The 8019-nt window shown below is 41.0% G+C and overlaps 1 protein-coding gene across 6 annotated transcripts in view; it reads left to right on the top strand.

Moving 5' to 3' along the window:
* pak5 (p21 protein (Cdc42/Rac)-activated kinase 5) overlaps window positions 1-8019 on the top strand; it is a 74641-nt gene that overhangs the window by 381 nt on the left and 66241 nt on the right. The window lies entirely within an intron of this gene.

The raw sequence follows: 8019 nt of genomic DNA, 5'->3' as shown, positions 1-8019 counted from the left end.
GTGAGGAACATTTTATTCGACAGACGCGATGTGATATGGTAAAAATGTGGCTGCTTCTTCTTCTTCATGCAGGGGGTAAAAAAGCCGCTCTGGAAAGGCGAAATGCCTGTCTAAGGGTTTACTTTGTGTCACTGTCTCTTTGTGAGCGGGTTTAATGCCTCACACTGAAACAGCACTGTCATTCAAGGCAGGTTTGTGTCGCTGCTTACGATGCATCCGTGCAGACATAAATCTGTCATTTGGTGTTGCATGTGTTGTCATGGCTGTCAGGCTCTCCGCGCGTCGACCGCTGTCCTTGGTATTGAACTGGGTGGGCATCCCACCTATGCATGTAGCAAATATATTCTGGAGGCCTGTTTATGCCTGGTTTTCTTACGTGCTGTCATTGTTACTTAATCGAGGAGGAATTGTTTTCGATGGTGAGTGGTCGAAGGAAAAAACACTGTAATGCACCTATACAGCCTTATAATCTAGCAGGGACAGAGTGTGTGTATGGTGCTCAATGGCGAGTTTATAGGCTTTTTGCTCTGGTGTTGTTCTATTTCTTTATTTTTACCGTGACAGCATCTCTTCTATTGTACTACTCCTTATTTACCGCTCTACTGTATGAAAGTGATGATGACAGTGCAAGACATTCATTTGTGCTCCCCTTGTTTTTTCTTGCAGCCAGCCAGAGTTTGTGTGTGCTTAGGCTAATGTAGGCCAGGTAAGGGCAGGAACAGATGGCTTGTTTTCAAGTTCAGTGTGGCTTTAGGATTAGGATGTGTAGACGAAAATTAAAAGTGTTGGCTAGGCCCTTTGAGGTGGGGTTCCCCGTTTAAGCTCATAATCGCCCTAACAGCAACACTCTATTAATAAGAGTAATAATAAGTAGCACAAACCCTCTAAAGCTGTCAGGATGCCTATAGTTTGGCCTATGGATCATAGACCTGTGTTGCTTACTAGTATTAGGCCTATGTGCTTAGATGTTACAGTGCATGTCGTTTGCAGTATTTGCCTTTTTGGCAGCATTGTAAGCATAAATGGAGCTAACTATGACCTTCAGTCAGCAACCATCCTAATGCAAAGTGCTGTGGTTGAAAAAATTATTCTGTTACTTGGTCCACAGAAGTTCAATCAGCAACTATTCTGATATTTGAGGATTTTTGAGGATGTTGCCTTGTTCTTCAGGAAATTGTGATGGTCAAGTGATTAATCGATTATAGGCTGGATTTTCATATCTGGGGTTGTATTTTAACAGTTTGCTTTTAACAATATTGAATCAATTAAGGCAGCAGTTGGCTATTTTGGTGCAGCACTGCTGAATCTGAATTAATCTGCAGATTAATGGAGAATGAAAACAAGCATCAGCTGCAGCCCTACAAATAACCAAAAAGTGTCACTTACAGTGTATGGAATTTTCAAAGAAACGGTAATGCAAGCAACAATCTATTGTCACACTATAACTTATAATATCAGTTTAAATACAATTAATATATTTAATAAAATGTTGTTAAATTGTATTCTGCAGTTAAGGCTATGGTGGCTAAACTATCTTTAGGAGCTATACCTTCCTCTAAACCACTGCACTTTGGCCTCTAGCCTATTCATGTGCCCCCTTTGGCCCCAGTTTTGTTTTGTTTTGTTTTTGGCTGACCTTCTGCTAACCAAAACATCTCCAGAACCAAAATAGACATTATAAAACTGTTTTCGCAGGCGGTGTAGTACTTCTTGTGACTAGTATGCTGATCCTCATGTGTAAAACTGGTGGAGTGCCCCTTTAAATATCAGTGATGACGGTGTACACTCTCTCAACCCATCTAGATCCTTTTTGTCCAGATCACACATCAAGGTGAGATTAGATAAAAGGTTCTCCTTAGCTGTCCTTTAGAGTTGTTGGGATGGGTGTCATTTCAAAAATTGGAAGACACTTAGTAGCTAAGTCAATGTGTTGGTCTGTGTACAGCTTGCTTGCACACTCCCTGGTTATCCACACTGTAATGTATTCAATGCCAGCACCGAGCACAACAGCTTTACATAATGATCAAAGCTTGAGGGATGCCAGAGCATGGCTTCAGCCTGCGGTAATAATAATAATAACCTTTGAAGTTATCACAATCCCACAACCTCATTCCCTTCATATTCTGCCTCTCTTTTTGTTTCTCATTCTCTCTCACCCTTGTACGCTCGCACACAGCACAGACCCACTCGAAGGTCCTCTCCTGTTTAATGTTTCTGGATGCGGGGTGAGTACTTAGAAGAGGATAGCAGTAATGAACACATGAATAACTATTCTAGTCCTTATGGCTCTGCACTAGACTGCTCATGCTGTATATGAGGGGGCAGCATTCCTTGCTCGCACAAATTCACAATTACATAAGAGTTAGAGGGAGTCGTCATCATTGAATAATTTGACCAGAAGAAGAAAATCTAACACTCCTTCACTATGCACATTGTATTATGTGTTCTCTGTTGGGGCTACTTCCTTAACCTTCAAGACTGACCTCGTGCCACAGGCCAATATCTCACTATATCACTTTCTTTGTGGTTAAATAGTGTTTGAAATGCAAGGGTGGGAAAGTGTTGTACTGTACTGTAATTGTACTGTACAACACAACAACAACACAACACAACACAACAATTGTAAAGTACTGTAATTGAAGCATCCGATTTGGCCCATTATTTATATAGGAGCCTCTCGAAAGACTCGTTGGCAATTTTAACCAAGTGTCTGGCGGACCTGCGGTGGCCGATCTTGGTAATCAAGGAGCATGGTGTGGAAGCATGCAAACAAGGTTTTGGATAGAGGAGCGGAGAGGAGAGGAAAGATGAAGAGAGATGGAGAGAGGGGGGAGGAAGACGGCAGAATAGAAGAGACGTGAGAAGAAAGGTTATGAGAGGAGGGCAGACAAGAGGAAGAGCAGGACAGGTGACCATTGGAGAGGGGGATGAGGGTAGACAGATAAGCTGCAGCCCAGATGTGGAGGTCATTTAACAGAAGAAGAGCATGAAAGGAAAATACAGATGGGTGAAATATTGGGATTAAAATAGGGGAATAAATGGGAGAGTGGAGAATGAAGGTGAGGGGAAATGATGGGGGAGAATAAGGGGATCAAAAGACCAGAGATTAGCGGATTGAAAATACATACGTGCCTATCTATCTGTCCGTGTAGGGGGTCTTTCTTTCTCTCAGTCTGTCGCTTTTGCTCATTTTGGGCTGCAACCGAGCAGTCTGTCTGAATGCCAGACTCATCTTCAGATGTCAGCTATTTTGTCCCAGGTTATTGCATTTTGCTGTTTTTTTTGTCCCGGGATTAAAAAAAAAGATTCCCTTGTGTTTTCTGCACGACTTGGCATGTCAGTGACAAAATGAGGTGAGTGTATGTGTGTGTTTGTGTCTATGCGTGAGAGAAAGGAAGACAGGGAGAGATCGAGCGTATGAAAGAGACATTATGACAGAGGAGGAGAGATGAAAATAAAGCAATTTAGAGAAATGTGGGACGATATAATGAGTGCATGCATAGGCTTCTTGTTAAAGTCTTTCCAAGCTGTAGAATACGCTACCGCACTTTACATGTTACATAGTAAATGGTACAGGTGTTGTCCTTATAATGTGATTTGTAAATCCACCTTGTAAAGTGGCGGATTTAAAGCCACAGATCAAAGTAGATCCGCATAACATCTAGTGTGATCTGACATTCAGCAGCCCAATCAAAATGCTGTTTGTCATAGATCTTAAATGTTGTGCTGACCGTCTTTGAGCTGTGACATGTTTGTGTCCTTTCTTGGGCAGAGAACACACAAACAGAAAGAGTTAACCTAAATACTCTCATAGCATCAGAATTAGTAGAAGAGACACAGTCCGCCATAACCTACATCCTCTACAGTTTTCTCAGTCTAACTTGTGTGTGTCTGCACTCATTGAGGCTGTTCTACTTCTTTCCCAATTCCCCTCTTGTACGAAAGGCTGGAAAGGCCTGACTGGCTCTGTGCTGGACATGTGTGTGTGTGCTGTTGGTCATGGGGCTAAGGCATCAGAGGACACTGATGAAGAGGCCCAGTGAAGCTTGAATACCCAGTGATGCCCTCAGGCTACTGAGAGCTGCATCTGCCTCTGTTGCTGCCCAACACTGAGCTGGCCCTTACAGCTCTGTCACCCACCCCCCGGCCTGAAGGAGTTACGCTATTTCTGTGTGTGTGTGTGTGTGAGAAGTGTTAACATGTCTCAGCTTCGCTGTATGTTGACAAAAAGGACGGTTATTTGGCATGCATCTAGGTGCAATAGAGGCCTAAATCTGTGTTTTCAAGCATTTCCTGTGTCTGTGTGTGCGTGCATGTATTGTACTAGTAAACTGCGGTAGTAACCAGTTTGAGCCTAATTCCAGTTTAATCGCTATTAAAGTGATACCTATTTAGAATGGGCAGCATTAGAAAGCCAATTGCTGTGTCTGCACCCTGCCCCCAAAGCACTTTTGGAAACTGTACACTTTAGGACCGAAAATGAGCCTGTATCTGTATCAATGCAAAACAAAACCAGTATTTCATATCAGCTGTATTACAGAGGCCTGTTCTGCCCTTTAAGGCCAAAAAGAGATAAAGAGGCAGACTGGGAGTACTTTTAGTTCATACATACAAACTCTCAAATGAATTTAAGTCAGTGTTAAAGAGTGAGAAGTAATGTAACATTTTGAGACAATGAATGACTAAAAGCTGACACAAAAGCTTCAATCTGGTTCCTACCTTCTTATGTCCTTAATTCTCAACTTGATTTTGACTTAATCAACTTTTAGAAGTGTAATCCTCATACAGACCTGGTTTTCACTGCGGCTTAAAAGGCAGTTTTACTGGAGCATTACAAGTCCAGTTAAACACCAAAAGTTGCATAGCAAACCGTCATAAACACAACTCATAACCTGAAGCAGCACCAGCAGTTGCTGCTTTGCACAACTAAATGCTTTTGGCAGTCTATTGCGCGCTTTGTCCATGAGATCCCTCTCTCTATAATTACTTACTTCTTTTGTTACTCCTGGCAGTCTTTTCTACCTACCTTGAATACCGCAGGCTTCCAGATGGGCCCCAGACTTCTACAAAGCATGTCGACAGTGTGGCTGCACCTCATTTCATATGAAGTGTGAAAAGGCCATTTTGCTCATATCTATGGCCTAATGCAGCACACTGACAGTGATTTTGCAATGAAGTGTGAGATAACTAAGATGGCAGCTTGTAATGTATCCATTGGGTCAACTTTGTTAACAGGGTTATTGTTCTACAATGAACATCAGTTCAGTGTATTTTATGATATTTTAATGTGTTTGATGTATTTAAACAATGTACAGTTGAATTGACAAGGCTCACACTGGGTATATCATTCTGTAGGGCTCATGTACATAGGACCCAGTTCAGGACTGCAATAAATAATGTTTCTTTTCTTTCAATTCTCTTCTGGGTGTATTATATTCTTATAGATGCAAAGCAAAATTGTAGAGGCATGACAACCATTCAGTAGTGAAGACTTGGACTTAAACATCATTGCAAAATGTAGACGCTCTCGTTAGATTTCATCCTACTCATTGATAACAGAGGAAGTAGGAAGAAAGGGAAGCAGCAACGGAAAGAAACAGAGTAAAGTATCCTGAAGAGATCATTGAAGTCGCTCAATGCTCTCCATCACATTGCCAGCAAGTGTAGCTTTCATAACAGTTGTCAGCAAGCTCTCGCTGTTTTGTTCTGTGATTTGAGATCACTCAGGTGGAATTTCATCAAAGCAAACTTGAATAAGGACATTCATTATGGCTCAGCTTGATTCATTACCAACCCCCAGCTCCCACACCCCCATGGGAAGACTTCAAAGGAAACAGAGAGGTTGAAGATGCAGGCTGCTATCGCACAGAGGCGTTCATCATAGCATCCTCTCCACCATCCACACTGTAACCATCTGAGAGGTTTTGATGAGACAATGTGAAACAATGGCCCAAACCTGACCGCATTTTCACCTTTTTTGACCTTTTATTTGAACATTACACACTCTCACTTGAACATATAGTAGTTTATAAAACAAGAAATTCCCTGTGCCCAGCAACAACAGGTGGTAGGTCACAGGAATAGGCTATGAAAAAGCAAAACAAGCTGCCGCACACTGAAATTTGCAGTATTGTGAGCAACGCGTTTCACCTATGGCTTCTTCAGGTTCACACAGTGAAATTACAAAAACACTCACAGGTGTGCTAAATAGACACTGTGTAGGTCATATGACCAGCAAATTACCATTTTACTCTTTTACTCTACTGTTTGTACATTTTTATAAAATCAACATCTTACACAAAATACTATGATCCAAACACCAAAAATGTGATTAATATCACACATAATTGAGTCACAAGAATCACATCACTTCACATAAGGAACTCTTAAATACCTTAGGGCAGATAACCTATAGGTCTTACCTAGGTCCATGTACGACGGGCAGGGCAGAGGACCCAGTATCTCAACACACCTTCAGGGAAAGATATCTAATCATAATTCACAGGAAAGAGCTAAAATCCTGTGTTTCCAAATCCATGAGGCTCAATCGTGTTAAATCTATGAATCCAAAAAGCTTCCCTTCCTAAAAATTGGTTAATCAGGTTACCCCTTCTTGGATTGGGTCTCACTCTTTCAAAGCTAATAAATTTAAGAGTAGTAGCCAACCCATGTTTTTTTTCTTTATAATGTCTAGCAATAGCATAATCCATGTTCCCATACAGTGCAAGAGATGGAGGATTAACCAATTTGTTTGGCAAACGTGGTTTCTGGAGTATAAACTAATACAATAATGTGCAAGACAGAACCGCTAACATTAGCCTAAACTCTGATAGCATCCAGGATTATCTTTTTTTAATGTAACCTGTAACCCCACAATCTAAGTAGTAGTCAGTTTAGTTTTTACTCCTTTAAGCTTGTTAGCCAGATGTGTTAATGTTTACAGCTTTGGTTGGAGCAGATAAACATGCTGTTTAATCCATTCCTCACACTCTTTCACTTTTGTCTTTGGTTTTGTAAAGGTTAAAAAAGACACAATTTACTTAACTCTATAAATGCAGCAAGTAGCTCTTGCTACAGCTCCATGCACACCACTTAGACATGTTGAGAAATCAAAAAGATTTATGATTGCTGGGCTATGAATGGATAAACGCTGTTCAGGGGAGGGATTTAGCGAATAGTCTAGAGATTAAAGCCCACTAATGTTAAAGTCTGATTTAAATAAACATCACACCATAATTTATCAAAGCCACTGAGCTTAAACTGGACAACTGTATTCTCCGATTGAGCAGCAAGTGCTTGGAATTTCATTTGTTCTTACCAATGATTGAAATTCATTCAATCAGCATCACAGAAGACAAATAGCATCCTGTTTCTAAGCTAATTATACAGAATAGATGGCTTTCTGATTGGACGCAGTCAGTTGACAATGATTTATATGAGCCAAGACAATCGAATCTATCTTAACATTTGGTTTGTGGCTCTATAAAAATTGTCTCCATTCAGTTCCCAGAGTCAGTTTTGCAATCAAGATTCCTGCCATGCTGGTCAACACGATGGATGTGTTCCTGTGTCAGCTGATGTGACTGTAAACAGTCAATGTTTTACTGGAGAACTGTTGAAACAGTATTTACAGTGTTGATGAAAATGTTGTGGCTTGTAGAAATCTCCTGTGGAGCTCCACTTCTTTTCTTTTTTGTACTATGTAGTATGTTATTTCTGATCCCTCGTCAGTCAAAAGCAGCAATCCGGTCTAAATTTAGCACTGCTTGGAAACTTTACCATCACGTAGATTAGTGTCTGTGAAGTGATGTCTTGATATGGCGGGAACCCAACACAAGTTTGGGCATAAAGAAGTCCCTCATTATCCTCTCATGTCATCTTCTCTGTGTGTCTTTGTCATTGTGTATATTGCATTTTTAGCCTGATTCCTGCATGAGAGCACACACAGACATGTGCACATATGCAGCCAGACTCATACCTACTGTATGTGTGCATGACTGAATGCACTCACGTGAATTC

The sequence above is a fragment of the Micropterus dolomieu genome, linkage group LG10, assembly GCF_021292245.1.
Source record: "Micropterus dolomieu isolate WLL.071019.BEF.003 ecotype Adirondacks linkage group LG10, ASM2129224v1, whole genome shotgun sequence".
NCBI lineage: Eukaryota > Metazoa > Chordata > Actinopteri > Centrarchiformes > Centrarchidae > Micropterus > Micropterus dolomieu.
The sequence above is the reverse complement of the archived record's forward strand: the minus strand, read 5'-3'. Positions and strand labels throughout refer to the sequence as shown.